Raw genomic sequence first — 19,675 nt, 5'->3', positions numbered from 1 at the left:
GAGGGGGTAGAACAGTGGTAGCATGCTGTGAATAAGTAAACGCATCTATATACTAATTTAATGTTCATGGTATGTTGTCCCCCCCCATGTCCTCCTTTTTAATAAATAAGTTCTCTTGGTCGAATAATTTATAAGCTGAAAACCGTGACACACGTGCGTACGTAGCTTAAAGGTACTAAGGTATGAATACCCATATAAGCAGGAACTGTGGAAATTACACAGGGGGACTCATTCATATGTAATATATTGCTGTTGGCACTCAATAGATGTTCAGTGTAAATGGAGTTGCTCTGATATTATTGTAGCTCTTTTGTTAAAACTGAAAAAGTATTTATCTAAGCTAACACGAACGCCTGACAAAGCCCTGCCGTAAAGTACGCTTAAACATGATATTTTAATTCTTGCAGATTCCGTATATAGTATTATAGGGTTAATGTTCTATCGACTTTTATATATTGTAATGTTGTGATTTCAAATTTTCCATATGATTTGGGTGCATTAGCTTGAATCGAAACCGAAATAAAAACTTATGAAAAAAACATATGTATTGTATAACTTGAGTTCCGTCAGCCATAATCGAAACCGACCAAAACTTATGAGGAATTCTTGGTAAAATTATTTATGACAAAAAATGGAAGTACATAACAATTAGATGTTATGTACTTCCATTTTTTTTGTTATAAATAAACGACCCGGATCTAAATGTGCCACAGAAAATAACAGATGTTATCGTATTAATATATAGACTCAGTATTTAGTGAAGCGTATATGTTGACGTCCGTCTGTAATAAGCCCGCGACCCGAATTCTTACATTTTTATTTGCATTTCAGTCTTTGAAATAGATGGTAAAGCAAATCCCTACCAACATATGAGGTGTCTTTCTTAACCACAGAAAAGGAAAAAAGTGACAAAATATTCATGTGCCTATTAAACATAAATTCAAACCATTATCACCGCACCTGCAGTAAGGCCAGGCATATAAAATTAGCATTACAATTATTAAAATTAACAGTAGGTTCTTTACAAGGCAATGTAGATTACAATATATTGTGGATTAAGTCATTGCAGGGAAACATCTGAAGCTTCTTCCCAGTTAACCGCGATGGGTCCCCAACTAGAAAAGGCAATCAATAGATCTGAGTAAAAAAAGAGGATTTCACCGATTTCGATGACAATAAAAATATGGGAGTGATATATATATATATATATATATATATTAAGTAATGTGATTTATAATTTAAAAATTTAAAAAAAATTTTAAATGTAAAAATCAAAATTTAATTAAACTAAAAATCAGTTTCATAAGAAGGACCAACAACAAAGTCAATTATCTGTACGATCGTTTCGGAAATCCGTGCTTTTTATTTGTGGTATACATGAAGTCACGTAGAACAATTATATATAGTTTTTTTGGTAAGCACGGTCTCCTCATCAGCAAATTTAGGAGGATTTCTATTGAATTGTAAAGACACCAAAAATAAACCTAGCATTAAAAGTAAGGCAGATGAATCTGAAAAATTGAAGTAAAAGGTTTGGATTTAAAATTTATAAGAAAATTAATAAGAAAATTGGTATAGGTTAGAGATAGAAATGAGTAGAAAAAAAAAAATTTTTTTTAATTTACATAATAAATTTGATTTAAAAATATATAGATATATAATTACCTTTTGGTTTTTCTTTTTTTGAAATCAGGAACTGTATTTAAAGTAGTCATTTAATGTTTGCTATAGCTTTTTATTTAATTGAATGATGAATTTTAAAAGGGCGACGCTCGTGCAGTAAATTGTTTCCGTTAGCGTATTTTGATTTAAAGACGCTACAGTTAATATCTATAGAGAGAGAGTATTTTTTTTTTGCAAGTTTTTAAGGGGAGATAATTGTCATGGCTTTATTTATTATTTGATTTACGAGTCTAAGGGCGGTAATTGGTTTAACTTAATTTATTAAAAAAAAAATCTATTTTTACTAATGAGTAATTTTTAATGATTTAAGGTGGTTTATATTTATTAAATTTAAACCAACGTTTATGATTACATGTCAGAAGCTCGTGTCTTGAATTTACTAGTTTGGTTGTGCTTTTTATATCTTCATATTTTAAAATTTTTAGGGTTTCTTTTGTACATAATGTACAAAATTTATCTCCTGGTTTATATGATTTGCAAGTCTCAATTATTTGCCATTTTAAGTTGAAAGAAATATTGCTATTTTTTAGTTGCCAAATATAGTTGGATAGAGTAGTTTGGTTTGATAGAGAGTTATTTTTAAAAGAATGTTTGTGCGTTGAAATTCTATGTTTTATTGGGCCAGATGTGGAACCAATATATATTACCTCTTGATTATTATGATTATTTTCCGTTAGGTCTATTGTTGGATTATAATGTGGTGGGTTGGTTAATAATTGATCGGTAGATTGATTTAAGTTGGTGTTATTATTTAATCTGGTAGTTGAGTTATGGCTGTTGATAGGTTCTTGTATATTTGGAGTTTTTGATACTGTGCAGCTATAGATAACATTTTTAATTTTACATGAGCCTTGTAGGGGACATTTATTTTTTCTTCTACAGTTACAGTCCGATGTATTTTGTATAGTTGCATTTTGTAGTTTATTAATTTTATTATTATTAGAGCTAATTATTTTCTGATGAAGGTTAGGCATAGTAGAGTAAGAGACTTTAATTGTGTTCTTATTGAAAATCTTATTATATCTATGGGGGGCTTTAAAGTTCTTATCTAATATTTTAAAAAATTCTCTAGCTATGTTTGTTTCTAGTTTTTTGGAATACGGGGGGTTGAACCATAGGATCTCCTTGTGTCTATTCTTACGTTTGTGGGTTTTAGTTTGTTGTTTATTTATATTATTATCTAATATTTGTAGTTTGGTTTTATCTTTTTTTGCCTCCTGGTTATTTTTCTTAACTCGTATACGGGAAGACATTGCCATATTATATGTTATTAATATATATATATATATATATATATATATATATATATATATATATATAAAGCTGAATGTATGCGTGTGTGTGTGTGTGTGTGTGTGTGTGTGGTCACGAATAGGCTCCTATATGGTTGACTATTTAAAAAAAAACTGATTGCATATAATGATAGAAGATGTATCGAGACACAGGAATGGGTATGTTTGATTTGGCAGAACGGTGTTTCATTAAAATTGTGGGACCTGCGTTCGCACCTGGTCCAGAAAATATGGAAATACAAAATTTAAAAATTAAAAAAAAACGTTTACAAGTGTGTTTGATATAGATGTACATAAGAATATTTGATAAGTATGTTTTAACTTAAATAGGGATGGTATGATAAAATTGTGGGGTCTGCGTTCGCAGCTGGCCTCCATAGAATGGAAATAGGTACAAATTTTAATAAAGAATTTTCATATCTACCTGCGTAAGTATACTTTGATAATTATGTTTCAGTTTGAAGAAATATGGTATAATAAAATTATGGGGTGTTCGTTCGCACCTGACCTCCATAGAATCGAAATATGTCACAAAGTTTAACAAGGTTTTTTAATATAGATCCACAGAATATTGTGATAAGTGTTTCAGTGTGAACAGATATGGTATAATAAATAATGGGGTTTATCTATTTTATTTTTGCTTTCATCATATTTTGCTTTGATTTTGATACCCCCAAATTCAACCCAAATTTATAACCCTTCATTTTCATAACCTATCATACTTTCATAAATCAGAGTCCATTTTCTGTAGGCTGTTTTTGAACCCAGTAAACGACGGTTACTTTTGCTAGTATCTCTCTCTCTCTCTCTCTCTCTATATATATATATATATATATATATATATATATAATCTGAGATTGTTATTTTCCAAAGGTGAAATAAACATTGAAATATAACAAGTTAATGCAAGAGTGCTCAATACGGAAGCAGAGCAAGTTACACTTTCAATTTGTCTTTACATAAGCAGTAATTTCTTGCTACACAGTCATGAGTATGAGCAATAAGAACTCCACTTTTGAACATAAGCGTTACTGCCTGAAGAGGTGTATAGTTACTAAATACTAGAAGACCTAAACATAATCATGACTGTGTAGCAACAAATTACTGCTTATGTAAACACAAATTGAATGTGTATATATATATATATATATATATATATATATATATATATATATATATATATATATATATATATATGAAAAGCGCTTCTGACAGCAACAACTATGGAACTTTTAGTAATATTTTTTGATTTTCATATAAAAAAAGATTTTACGGAAAATCGAAAAATTAAAAAAAAAATTAATCATAAAGCAAAATGTGTCCGTTGCATTTAATAATATTTGCTTGAATGAAAAGCTGCTGCCTAAATATACTTCCCTCCTGACTACAACTTGGATGTCTTCAAGTCCAAAGTAAACAAATTCCCGATGAACCGCCCCCTTTAGTAGACACTTTAAATATCCACACTAACGTACTGTACTTACAATAACCGTTATCCCTGAGTTGCTTCCGGGCCTTGATAAGTTGTGACCATTTTGTAATATATATATATATATATATATATATATATATATATATATATATATATATAATCCATTAATTTATCTATGTGTTCGTATTTCAACTATCTGACCGATATGAATAGATTTGTGTCATTAATTTTACTCTAACCTTTTTTTCCGAATATTAAATAATGTTCCCTCATGGCTGATAACTTTCCCAGCCTTCTTCCGCCCGTATAAAAGAGGAATTCCATTTTTCACTTTCGTGTATTACTGCGGAAGAGAAAACCAGGTGTTTGACGAATTGGAACGATATCCACAGGCTACGTCATCATCTATCAACGCCACCATTGGTCACGGATGTTGTTCGGGAAATAAATTTCATATAATGTATCACTTTGTGGCATTGCTGAAATCATAACGATGTCGCCCGACACTTTTGCCGATACATAAAAATAAAACAAACTTAAGCGAATGGAAAACCTCTAACTTTACCGAGCAATTCACACTGTACTTCCATGTCTTTGTTGCCAAATGTGATCAACTTAAGGCCAAATAAAGAATCGAAAGAGGCAGTTAAAACGTGACGTGCTGGTTTGTGCAACTATTTTTGCTCTATGGATTAAATTTTCATATCTAACTCAGTATTCCTCTTTATCTATCCCTTTGTCTTTCTACATATCTATATATATCTCCCTCTCTTTATATATCTATCTCTCAATCACTCTTCTTTTCTTTCTCTTTTCCTCTCTCCCAATCTCGCTTCCTTTCTCAATATTTCTCTCTCTCTCTTTCTCAATCTCTTTTTCTTTTGCTCTTTCACTCTCTCTCATTTTATATATATATACATACATACATACACACACACACACACACACACATATATATATATATATATATATATATATATATATATAGTAAGTTATAAAATGTATATGGCGATTAAGCTACACTGAATATTCCGCGTTTCATCCACTTTAGGATTCTTCAGGCTTATGCTCCACCTACGTATTGAGCACTTTTGAAGTAAATACTTAAAGCTTATGCATAAATCTATACTTTCGTTTATTAATTTCATGTGAGTAAATTAAGTAGTTATATATATATATATATATATATATATATATATACACACAAACACACACACATATGAGGTGAAAAATGTCAAAGTCTTACTTATATTGTAATTAATGTTTCAATAAAAAGAAATAGAAAGAAAGAAATTATTTTTAGTATAGCGTCTGAGTAAGAGTATTATAGAATTGAGCGCGACAGACAGTTTACAGCGAAAAATTAATCGGTCAAAGTTGAGCGGAGGAATTAAGTTTATATGAGAGGGGGACGATAAACGGCGTAAGTGGAAGGGGTAGGGATTGTCTATAAAGATAAATGTGACTAAAATCCGAGTAAAATTAAATCATTCAAATCAAATAAATAACCTGCAAAATGTAATATAGAAAATATAAGGCAGTTTATAGGTGTAAAAAAATTATTTGCAATAAAACTATATAATAACATAACCCACGAAGTGCTATAAATATTTGATAAAATCTTAAATGAATAAATTACTGCTGAAATAATAGGGTAGGTCGAAAAATGTCATATATATATAAAATAAAATTGTCATATATATATATATATATATATAAAATAAAAATGTCATATATATATATATATAAAATAAAATTGTCATATATATATATAAAATAAAAATGTGATATATATATAAAATAAAATTGTCATATATATATATATATATATATAAAATAAAAATGTCATATATATATATAAAATAAAAGTGTCATATATATATAAAATAAAAATGTGATATATATATAAAATAAAATTGTCATATATATATATATAAAATAAAAATGTCATATATATATATAAAATAAAATTGTCATATATATATATAAAATAAAAATGTCATATATATATATATATATAATAAAATTGTCATATATATATATATAAAATAAAAATGTCATATATATATAAAATAAAAAATCTCAAAAATCTAGAATAAGAATGATATTAGTTAGAATGCTTCAGGCAATCATGTTAAAAGGTGATTAGTACTAATATAATCATAAATATAAATAAGAGTTTTAAGATAATTTTAGATGGAAGAATTTAAAGGAATATTTATCTTATTTGTATGCTAATGTTATTTGTCTTATTAAAATCTAGCAAATTAATATTAGGATTTAATATAGATGTATTGGATAAATTGAATGGGATCGTAATTCTGCAGAAGAAATGAGATTGTGGAATGGTACATAAGATGAGTTGGAGCTGAGCGAATCAACTTTTTATTTCCATATAGATTGTAGAAGATGGTTAAGAGGCATATTGATAAAATTATGATTTAATATACAAATTATGAGTTATAATCGTAGAATTAAGGAGAGGGTCTAAATTGTGCTACATGTATAAAAATATAAGCGTTGAAATAATATTATGCGGTGTTTTCTAAAAGTTGAGATCAAGAGCCAATATTTGCCATGTAACATTTAACCATATATTTTGTGGGATATGAAAGAAAAATGATTTAAAGTGTGAAACAGTCGATTAAGATGATTGAAAGATTCCTAATTTAAGAGAATATGGTAAGATTAGGTATGTTGAGTAAATGAAAAGGTGTAGTGGGTATTATTTTTATTGGCTTATGTTAAAATTATCTATGCTATTTCAAATTGGCTGTATTTAAATGTTATCTTATGTTTGCATTGTGAGACCAATTCGTTTTTAGTATTTATTGTAGGTTAAGGGAAACTAAGCCTACATTAAAAATCCAAGGATTAAAGACAGTACTTTGAATATTGCATTCTTTATTTAAATAATAATGTTTTCTTTTGAAAAATTATATTTTTGCTGAATGGAATTTAAATATAAAAAACTTAAAAATTTAAAAATCGATTAAAAACCCGAGTAGTAAAATCAACGAGCCCCTTAGTTTAAACGATACGCAAGACATTTAACATTTAAGGCAATGTTATGTTTTTATAGTGGGATGATGAGCTCTAATGTAGGATGCTTCGAGAATTTTTAATTTTTAATGTTTTTTGTGTATTATCAACCAGGATTTGTCTAAGATTTGAGTGGGGACAATTATGTTCTTTTGTTAAATGTTGTTATATGGTGCTATTACAATTCAAATGCATAGTGAGTTGACAGAAAACGTTGTCGTTTTATGTTAAATATAAATATATATATATATATATATATATATATATATATATATAATTATTTTTTACTATAATAATTAAATACCTACAGACACTAGTGTTTCATCCTTTCGGGATTCTTCAGTGCAGGGTGTCACGATTACTACCAGTCGAACGATTCGAACCCCGCGACACGAGACATCTCTGGTTCGATTAGCGGAGGCCGTATCCATTCGGCTACCATTAACCGTGTGAAATAGCGTTGAATTTTAAACATTTTAATTTAAATGTTCATTACGTCAGACAGACAGTGATCAAATCGTTATACGGTGATCTACGCATAAGAGCTAAATTGACCGACTTTTAATTCAACTGAAAGTGCTCAACGATAAGAAACGAATTTCTTAAAGGGGCTGTCATTATTCTTGTGTTTATTTGGGGATTTAGTTTATCTTAGAGGGCATTTGAATTTATATACAATATTGGTTTATTCTAATATTTTTTATAGCCGAGGGAGGCGTTGTTTTTAACCACGGAGTTTGATTTCTAAACTTCTTATGATAAATAATAAATTTAATTCTACAGTTGCTATCAACAGGAATTAAGTATTTATGGACGATGTTTTTCTTTAATTGCCTTTTATTTAACTCTAAAATTTAATTGCATATGGCTTTGGTAAAATATATTAATAGAGTTGGCATTATTGTACAGGCTAATATTATTGTTAGGGTTTCCTAGGGATTGTAGCGTTAGTTTTAATTTCAATTAGGATATAAAAAAAGATTATACAGAAAATTGAAAAATAAAATGCAATATATATATATATAAATATATATATATATATATATATATATATATATATATATATATTCGTTTATTTATTTCATGTTAATCAATTTATTTTAATCTCGGTAAAATTCCATAAGGTATTTTAAGTTGTATTGATTGCCCCCCCCTTATATCGTTGGTTATTAAGTTATTGAATTATCTGCCCTTGTTTTGAGATTTTTTTATTTACTCTTCTGATTTACAAAGTTAACTAACTTGATGTAAGTGTCCGTTTTATAATTCTAAATTCAAAAGTTCATTTGATATTTTCTTCTTAGCTTCTTTTAAACAAGGTGTTAGTGTCATTTAAACTTTACCAAATAAACACATTTTTCTACCCAATAAACTATTTTCAATGAACGATAGAATTTTTATTTTTAATATGTGAATAAATTAGATCTGGTTTGGTGGAGTCCCATAACTCTATTTTTTTGTGTTTTTTTTTAATATATTGCCTTGTTAGATAGTTATTGGAATTTTACTATGATGGTACAATATTTTCACTTGACAAATGTCGTCTGAAGACGGGAAATATTCTTATTAATACTAGCAGGTCACCCGGCGTAGCCTGGTCGTAAAAGGCGCATAAACATAATATTTAATTCATTCAAATTTCGCATTTATTATTATTAAAGCCAACTATCGAACTGATTGTTATATTGTATCCAATTTCGTAAAAAAAAAAAAATTGAAAGGAAGGAGGAGATTCTCAACTTATTTGCTCAACGAATTTTTGATCTACATACTCTAAATTATGCATATAGGCTTTTCAGACACGTGAAAAACTTTCTAATCGGTAGTTAAGCGGGAAGAAGTTAGCTAATGGGGTCAAAATTTGAAACGTTGTTACGTGAAGGAGTCAACGGGTTTTGTATCTGTTTGCTAACTGTTTCACGAATGAGCATGTATGAATCGTTCACATTGAAGTGTCTTTAGTTAAGAATAAGTAGGTTTGAAAACATTTTTAATAACGCGTCAAGCTGTCCTAATGGTTATCAAAATTTACTCACTGTCTTTAGGTTTTGGTTTCGATCTCAGCTCTAGTATTATTGTTTTACTTACAACAACTGAACTGTTTAGAAAAAAAAAAAACGTAATCAAAGATCTTTCCCTCGAAGGGGTCGTAATGATTGGAAGGCATATTAAATCACCTGTGTCAGGGATGTATGCCATTTTGTGTCTATGGTTCTTCTTGTCATCATCAGTGACCTTTAATACGGTGCACAACTTTGAACAATAAACAAGGAAATAAAGAAAAGTTAGGCGAGTTTAGATGACGTTGGGGCGGAGCAGTGCGAATTGGGGGGAAATATATCTCACAATCTGCCACTTGTCAGGCACTTGGCACAAAAAAAATACATGAAAATAGACGAAAATATAAGTCAGTTGTGAGACTGCATATCTTCGTCTGATAACGTGGGAAAGGGCTAGCATCTTACCTGAGCCTTAATTCTCCATATTGTACGAAGTATTTCTGAATATATCCCATGAAAACATTTATAACTAAAACTATTTATTAATATTCAAGATCATCTACTCTTTTTTTAATTTCCGGTTTTGGCTTCGTGTATAGCACGATTGTGACAAGCAAGATATTGTCTCTTCTGACTAATTATCATTCTCTAACATTACAGGAAATCTTCCCTTTTGCCATGTTAAGAATGACTTTTTTTTATCTACTTGACCCTGGTTAATTATTCGGCAAAATTGAGAGCAGAAACCAGAAGTTAAAAGGGGCAAACAATTTTGGCCATCACAGAAGAAAAGTTATTGTCAAAAATATGGGTTTTCATCTTTTCCGCAGCCTTGGCTTCTGAGCTAAATTTCTCTAAATCTCTAAAATCCCAAGTTTGATCATAGTCATCGTTGATATTTGGGCACGATTAGCAAAGCTAAGCGAACAGTGGCTAACAATGCAACCTCCTATTTGATGCAGGTAAAAATAAGCGAGTTTTAACGGGCAAAAACCTAGTATATATATATATATATATATATATATATATATATATATATATATATATATATATATATGTGTGTGTGTGTGTGTGTGTGCGTGTGCGTGTGCGTGTATGTGTGTATGTGTGTATGTGTAAAAGCTATATTTCTGTCTGTTTGTTGTCTATCTCCATATTTTCAAACTATCTATTTCGAAACTAAAAATGGCAGAGCGGCGCTAGGAGCCTAAAATGATTAATTTTTTTTTTGTATGAATCGTGCTTTTATGCGTCTTTAGTCGGATAAAATAGTGTTTTAAAATTGAATAAAATATCGTTACACATTTTGCACATTCTTAGTTGTTTTTTTTTTCATTTTTAATTCTCATCAGTTCATATGCGTGTCGCGTTGGTACAGTGGTTAAGTCACCAGCTTTGAATGCTACATTTTTGCTTTCGATTTCGATTCCAGCTGATGGCGTCCAAATACATTTTTCCCAACTTTTGAAATCCCGAATCTATAATAGTATATACGAAATATGGACAAATGAAAATATCGCATTTAAGCCTTTTGTACGACCGGGCAAAGCCGCCCCCCTCGCAAGTTAATATATAATAACTTGTTCATGTATGTGTTTGTGTTTGTCTATCATATAGACAAGTCTTTAGAGACTTATAAAAAAGGTGCAGGAGTCTTTTCTTAGCGGCTTTTGTTCAGATTCTGCTGATCCACGTCAGCGAAACTTTTCCTCATATACAGCACATGCACACTCAATAGCACGCATACATCTATGTAAATATATGAGACAACAGTGAAACTTGATCAAATGTTTGAAAACATTATTTCATAAGTTTAACTTGACCTTTTATAAAACTGAATAATGTTATATAACTTTCAATCATTCTATTTTGCGGACTGTTATCGCCATCTTCATGCTTGTTGTCGTGACGTCATATTATCGAATGAGAGAAAAAAATGTTCACAATTAGCATTTAAGTAGTTCATTTCACTTACATGCATCATGGGCAAAACAAACAAAGAAAAAGCATAAACATATTGCTACGCATGCGCATATCAACAAATGTTTCTATACAGGTAAAGCAGAAGAATCATGTCGACATGTTAGGTTTAATCGAAAAGTAACAGGACTGATTATGTATTAATCCAAATACAATGGACTCTACTGTAATGTAATTTGGGTTTCTTGTTGGGTTATATTTTGTCTTTGATTTTTATTTAATTGCATCTGTAAGCAATCTATGGTGTTCCATGTTCGCAGGAAACACCAAGTAACCCTGCTAGAGTTTATATATATATATATATATATATATATATATGTATATATATATATATATATACTAGCGGGGGTACCCGGCGTTACCCGGTTGTTTGGAGGTGTGTGTGTGTGTGTGTGTGTGTGTGTGTAAGCGAGGTAATAACCCTGTATTAATATTAAAAAAAAATACGATGTTAAATTTCTTAAAACAAAATCGGCAAAACCAAAATAAACAAACAAAAAAAACAGCGAAAAGTGGAAAAAAAACCCTTTCAATTCGGTTATTTCCATCTTTTTAAGAAACTACGACGTAACGCTTCGATTCGGTTAATTCCAGTTTTTTTTTAATGTCATAAGTAACCGTTCGATTTGGTTAATTCTATTTTTTTAAGCAACTACGAAGTAACGCTTCGATTCGGTTAATTTCAGTTTTTTTTTTTAAAGCAACATCTAAGTAAAGAAAACTCAAACGGGTGTTCCTTCCTAACTGTTCCTTGTGAACGATCGTGCCGCGGTGTTAAGTGGTCGCGGGAGTAGGGGGAATTTATTAGAGAGAAAAGAGTTTACCACTTCCATTGATTGTAAATGATTTTGGTAAAGAAACCCCAAATCGGTGTTCCTTCGGAACTGTCTCTTGTGAACGATCCCGGAAACGGTATAAGTGGTTGCGGGAATTAATAAGAGAGAAAAGATTTTACAACTTTCATTGATTTTAACCGAAAAAATATAGGAATCTACAATTATCGAGGAAGTGGAGATGTAATATGCCTATAACACACCTCAGATATTGTGCTGCAGTTTGTGCATATTACATTCGCAGGAAATGTCTTGATTTTTAATCCTATTCAGGTCAAAATCACACGGGAAAAATGAGTTCATTATATATATATATATATATATATAATATATACATATATATACATATGTATGTATACATATATATATACATACATATATACATATATATACATACATATATACATATATATACATATATATATATACATATACACCGTGATTTTATGTTGTTTCTTTCTATTAGCAGTATCGTAGCACTACTTACACACGCGTGCCTGCAGTCGACGTGGAAAACCCCCTTCATAGAACCTTCGTTTGCGAAGTACTGCCAAGAAGAACACTACTTAATCTTGGAGAGTCACCTGCTATTATCTAAGCATTATCGGTTGATGTTTTAGAAAGGTGTAAATTGTATATATATATATATATATATATATATATATATATATATATATATATATATATATATATGTTACTCTCTAACTAGAGGCAGGATGAATTATTCCTCATTAGAATTTATGTAACGTTTTTCTCTCCACAGCATCGCAGTCGAATTAAACAGGAAATATATATATTATAGCATGACAAACATGTTTCTGAATCGAAACGTATCATCAAATCCTTGCATCAAATTATGCAACTTAATTAAAAAATTCGAGCGTCAAGTATAGCATTAAAAAAAGATAGCTGCTGATCAAGGGAGTTAACTCGAACGATCAAAATTGAAAAAAAAAAAACATAAAACCTGTCGTTTTGAATCATGATCCCCCGAATTTATTACAGTTATTATGTATTTGTCGCGAAAGAAATCTTTCTGTCATCTGATGTACTAATTTAAACATGAGGTAAACGGACATGTTTGGATAAATAATTATATTAACGCAAATTATGGAAAATCATTCAACCATTTAAATCATTTACTAATGCAAGTGCGTCACAAAAGCATTCATCACTATGTATAATGTTATCTATGTGCATATATATATATATATATATATATATATAACTATATGTATATATAACTATATATATATATAACTATATATATATAACTATATATATATATAGCTATATATATAAATATATATATATATATATATATATATATATATATATATATATATATATATATATATATATAAAATTACTGTTTAAATTTTTTTAAATATTTACAGACACTCGTATTTACTCCTTTCGGGAATAATCAGTGCAGGGTCACGATTACCGGAATATTCGAACCTGGCTCTGAAACTATCTCTAAGTCCATTAGCAAGGATATATATATATATATATATATATATATATATATATATATATATATATATATAATAAAAATTCCAATTAAATTTACCAAAATGATCCAAGATGGTAAAACTAAAGTATATTATAAATATTAAAATTAATATTTATAAAGTAATCCCAACCAGATGTAACAGCTCGATGAATCCAAATAGGAGATATAGCTTATAATAAGAGCAAATAGTTAATAATGTTTTATTAACTATTTGCTCTTATATATATATATATATATATATATATATATATATATATATATATATATATATATATATATATATAGCTCAGGAATAACGTTTACAACAAAATCTGGTATATTAGTTATAATTCTGATATTTATAGGACAATCCTAACCAGATAGAAATGCTCCATACTTCGAGTTAAAGCATTGGTATATATTATTTATCTGCTTTTAGATGTGAATATATATATATATATATATATATATCGTTATGTTCATAGGGAAAATATGTTTATTCAGTTATATTCAAATTTTATTTCATACCACTGCTGTAATATATGAAGCTCCATGTAACTACAGAGCATATACAAAAAATAACAAAAGGTATATATTTCAAATTGTAAGGTGTTGATCATCGTTTTGTTTATTTCTTAAGTCTGTTGAAAACACCAATTCTTGACCGTATTTATTTCGTAGCGCAGAATCAAGCATGTAATTATTGTGTCAATTCATGTAATTATTATGCCTAATCATGTAATTATTATGCCAATTGTCGAATTCATTCTGCCCTTAACTTATCAGAAGGAAATGAACTTTCCAACTTAAAAAAAAAAAATGAATATTAGCATTCGGATTTTGTAATCATGCCCGTATTCTATTTATATTCTTTCGATAAGTTAAGGTCAGAATAAATAAAAAAAAATTGGTTTAATTATTATAAGAATGATTCTGCGCTATTAAACAGGTGCGGTGAAGAATTTACTTTTTCAACATACTTTAAAAAATAAACAGTAAGATTGTCAACTTCCTGAAATTGAATATAGACTTTAGTTTTACACACACACGCGCGCGCACACACACGCACACACATACACACATTATATATATATATATATATATATATATATATATATATATATATATATATATTAGACCTCGCGGTAAAGAGCAGGACAGAAAATGTTTTAAATAATAATAGAATTACAATAACAAAGACTTTTGCTGGCAAGGACTACTATTAACCGTAACCAGCTATACAGTCCTTTTGAAATTTTCATCTGCATTTTTCACGTTATGTACGGAATATTTTTTAATGAAACCTATATGAAATATGTTCCTTATTAGAATTTAAAGATTTTCTATTTTGAAAGAAGTTTTAAAAAATTTAATCTAAAAAATATATTTTAAACTTTTGTTAAAAAATATTCAGATTTTCTCATTATTCAGACCTGTATTACAAAGAGGGAATTGCAAAAAATGAGTTGTGGTGTGAGGAGAAATACAAACCGAAACAGAGAGAATATTGAATATTCTCTCTCTTTCAGTTTGTATTTCTCCTTATCTAATAATACAAAGAGGGGGTTGCAAAAAATGAGTTGTGGTGTGAGGAGAAATACAAACTGAAATACAGAGAAAGAGAATTTTAAAATATAATCTTAAAAAGATAAGATACAAGTTAGAAAAGCATTTCTTCCAAGGCATGCAAATTGTTAAACAAAATGTTTTCACTATAGGCTTTAAAAATAAAGGTACAAGATTCAATTGAAATTTATTTATCTTCAAAGTGCACTTTTATAAATTTTACGAAGTAAAGTATAAAAATTTAATTTAAATTGAATCAAAAAATTACCTTGGATTTATTTTATGTAATGTATATTTTTAAAGCCTATAGTAAAAACATTTTATTTAGCAATTTTCATGCCTTGGATGAAATGCTTTTCTAACTTGTATATATATATATATATATATATATATATATAAATATACAATTATTGCTATAATAATTTATATATATATATATATAAATATACATTTTCAAAAAATCTTCGTCGACAACACAAAAATTATACAACGTGAAAATAATATCAAAATATTAAAAATTCTTGAAGCGCCATCTATTAGAACTCATCACCCTACTATAAATGGTATTTCATTTGGGAATAGCAGCAATGTATTACAATGTCTTGCGTAGCGCCGGACTTTGCCGATAGTGCCCGAATAATTTTTAATCGACCTATTTTTTAATGGACTCTTCATCGACTTTACCTATAACTTCCTATCACCTAATGCAGTTTTGTGTGTATTTTACTTTTAACTTTTTAATTCCCACTTTTCGTTCCTTCTCACTTTTTCATCTTCAACACCTGAAGATGATTCGTGGACGAATCGAAAGCGCCCATGAAAGTGACAATTAGGGAACCTTCGGTAATATTTTCGATTTTGATATAAATAAAAGATTATACGAAAATCGGACAAATGAAATAAAGAATCATAATGCAAAATATTGTCGTTGCATTTAATAATGTTTGCTTGAATCTATATATATATATATATATATATATATGTGTGTGTGTGTGTGTGTGTGTGTGTGTGTGTGTGTGTGTGTGAGGAATTAAAGTTTACAACAAATGTTTTGGAAACTTTATATGGATACATCAATTATTATACTGATATTTATAGGGCAATCGTAACCAGACAAAAAAAAAACACGCCCAATATTCGAGCAAAAGCATTGGTATATGGAAAAACATTCCTTATACACTCCAAAACTTTTCATGCAAGAATTATACATCTATATGAGCTGGATTTCTCAAGTTTACAGACGGGTATTCTACCACTGGATTTACTGATATAATCATTTGATCAACGACTGTAACGTAGTACACGTTTTCATGCGCGTTTACATCTAGACACTTGAACCTAATACGTTGTAGACTCAGTCGCAAAGGAGACAAAGAATAGGAAAATTTCTATTCGCTGTATCCCGTTTTTAAAAATACTTTTATTCGTTCATTCTCCTTCAAAGCGTGACTTCTAGTTACGGTTGTGACATCAACAACGTCTCTAAAGTGATCGTCATCTCTAACCTACTCGTCGGTCTGTGCACGCGTTCTTTTGACAGCTTTTTTAAATTTTTTTACATAACTTTGACGTCATTTCACACACGGCTCGGCATTATCCACACAGCCGCCATACGCGGATCCGCGCTTTGGTACACGCTTACCATTCAAGTTCTTGCCAACTTCACTGTTTTTAGATTTTGTTACGACACGTGGAATTCAAATTGCGAATCTTTTTTGATCTACATATTTCAATATTAAAATATTACTTCTGTCAAATTATGAAGTGGTCAAACCCTGTGCTGATCAGCAAATTTATGGCAGGTCTATACAAATGTATTTTTGTTAACTATTTTTCCCTTGAGGATTAGAACCAATCTTTGAAACTCTGTGGCATAAGGATAATCTCATTTTTAATCTGTATCCCTTGTTTAAAAAAATAAATTTTGTGAATTCTAATTCGTAGAATTTTATATATATTATGAACTCTTCCGTTGATTTCGACGCATGAAGTACTTACAACTCCATCTGATTAATAGTGTAAGTTGCAGATGACATTTCAGTTCAGCTAATGATCTAAAAGGAAATCTACAAATTTTGCAAAAGTGTGAATTGTTGGAGTATTTACCTGGAACGACGAAGGATACATTATATTTGTTTGGCGCAGTTTGACAATGCTTGATGCTGCATTTTTCATGAAGCCATCGACGCATATAGAACACTATTCATGACGACCAATCACAGAGTATCGAGGAAAAGGGGAGTTCATTTCAGCAGCTAAGCCACCGCATTTTAATTTGCCCTTGTACCTAAGTAATGTTCGGCCTACTGTTTTGGTGATCATTGTCAAGTTGACTGTGTATCGACATTTTGAAAGTCTTTCCTCTTGCTTACGAAGCACATGTCACGTTCAGCGCAGCTGCTGTTTCATGAGAAGGGACCCAGTGGCATTAATGTCGCACATGGTGAAAAGGCCGGCAATCGCGTCGCGTTAACGAACTCCACAAATTTCTCGAAGACAACCTTTGGAAAAACATCCAACTGTTAAATTTGTCTTCTGTTTATTATCCAAGATGCAAGAGTGTTGTGAGAACTATAGCCTTGTGTATCTATCTATCTATCTATCTGTCTATCTCTCTCTCTCTCTCTCTCTCTCTCTCTCTATATATATATATATATATATATATATATATATATATATGTTCTAAAGTGTGGAAATAAAAAGTGATCAATACATATATAAGGCTTTAACAAGTGAAATTATATATAAACTTCAAACAAAAATTGATTGATCAACATTTCAGCGATGTTAACCCGTTAATCAGGGTTTCAACATGGATTTGCTGAACTCAAAACGAGATTATTAACATTGTAAAAGCATAGAATATTATGCGTATGGTTTTTTCTAATACATATATAATCGCAAATTACACACACACTCACACAATCACATACATGTACACATACACACGCATATATATATATGTATATAAAATTAAAAATAAATAAATACTTATATATATATATATATATATAAATGCTGAAGCAGGTGAGAAAGTTTTATTAATACAACTTACAAGTATATATGTACATATTCATGCATTTCATATACGTATTGTATTTATATTTGCACTGTGATCACCTGGGAAAGCCGTTCTGATGGTATACCCGTGTTATATAATATTTCGAGAAAGATCTCTTCGTCAGATATTTATTTGACTTTGGTTCAAACTTGCTCACCTGCTTGAGCTTGTGTCTTTCTGTTACCTCTGCATTGTACCGCCTTCTACACATTTCATTTAACTACATACTATACAATGCTTCAAGCAAACTATATCCACCTCATATATATATACATATATATATATATATACACACATATATGTACATATATATGCATATATACTTATATATATATATATATATATATATATATATATATACATATATATATATATATACAGGGTGTCCGTAACGTTACTATACAGTCTTACAAGTTAATATAAACCTGTAAAAAATAAATATTAACTATTAATACAAATATAATACAATAAAACAATAAGACTGTATAGTAACTTTACGGACACACTGTATATGCATGTACACATATGTATACACATATATATATATAAATATATACATATATATATACATATATACATATACATACATATATATACATATATATACATATATATACATATATATATACATATATATATATATATATGTATGTATATATATATATATATATATATATATATAAGTATAGAATTTAATACCAAATGTATAAGACTATTAAAATTTAGGAATATATATTCTAAGAAAACCGTCGAATGATCTTGTTAGATTTTTCTTTTAACAAATGGATGTTCCCAATATTTTACCGAATTGAAATTTTTTGAATGAGACCAGATACAAAATGATTACAAGAGAAAAGAACTGCTCTACATCAAATACTTTGTCATATTATGTTATACCATTTAACCAGATTGGTTCGCGTGCGTTCAAATCAATATGTATTTGCAAGGTAAAACTTAAACTAATGAACTGATCATAACAAAGTTTTGAATTCATATTATAGGCAACACGGTGAATAACGTAGGCCCATTCTTTTTATGTAAATCTTACCATGTAATGATTGTTGCCCCTGATACTGCGCTCTATTTTCAAGCAATTAAAATATGCGATGGAATATATATTCTACCAAATAAATAAGCTTGAGTGATTTAAACTCTTGATGATAAATGACCTTTTGTCACATGTATCTCACATATATCGAAATGTATGCAAATGTGTAGCTTAAAATGCTATACATATTGCTTATACCCGTAAGGAAACTGGTATTCTAGTTTTTTATACATAAAATAATAA

The 19,675-nt window shown here is 29.3% G+C and overlaps 1 protein-coding gene across 6 annotated transcripts in view; it reads right to left on the bottom strand.

Annotated features, from left to right (window-relative positions):
• LOC145260423 (homeobox protein six1-like) overlaps positions 1-19,675 on the bottom strand; it is a 1,097,433-nt gene that overhangs the window by 683,890 nt on the left and 393,868 nt on the right. The gene's annotated exons all lie outside the window — the stretch shown is intronic.

Source organism: Euprymna scolopes, chromosome 36 (assembly GCF_053919585.1).
Source record: "Euprymna scolopes isolate OS-2025 chromosome 36, ASM5391958v1, whole genome shotgun sequence".
Classification (NCBI taxonomy): domain Eukaryota; kingdom Metazoa; phylum Mollusca; class Cephalopoda; order Sepiida; family Sepiolidae; genus Euprymna; species Euprymna scolopes.
This window is presented reverse-complemented; position numbering and strand designations above follow the sequence as displayed.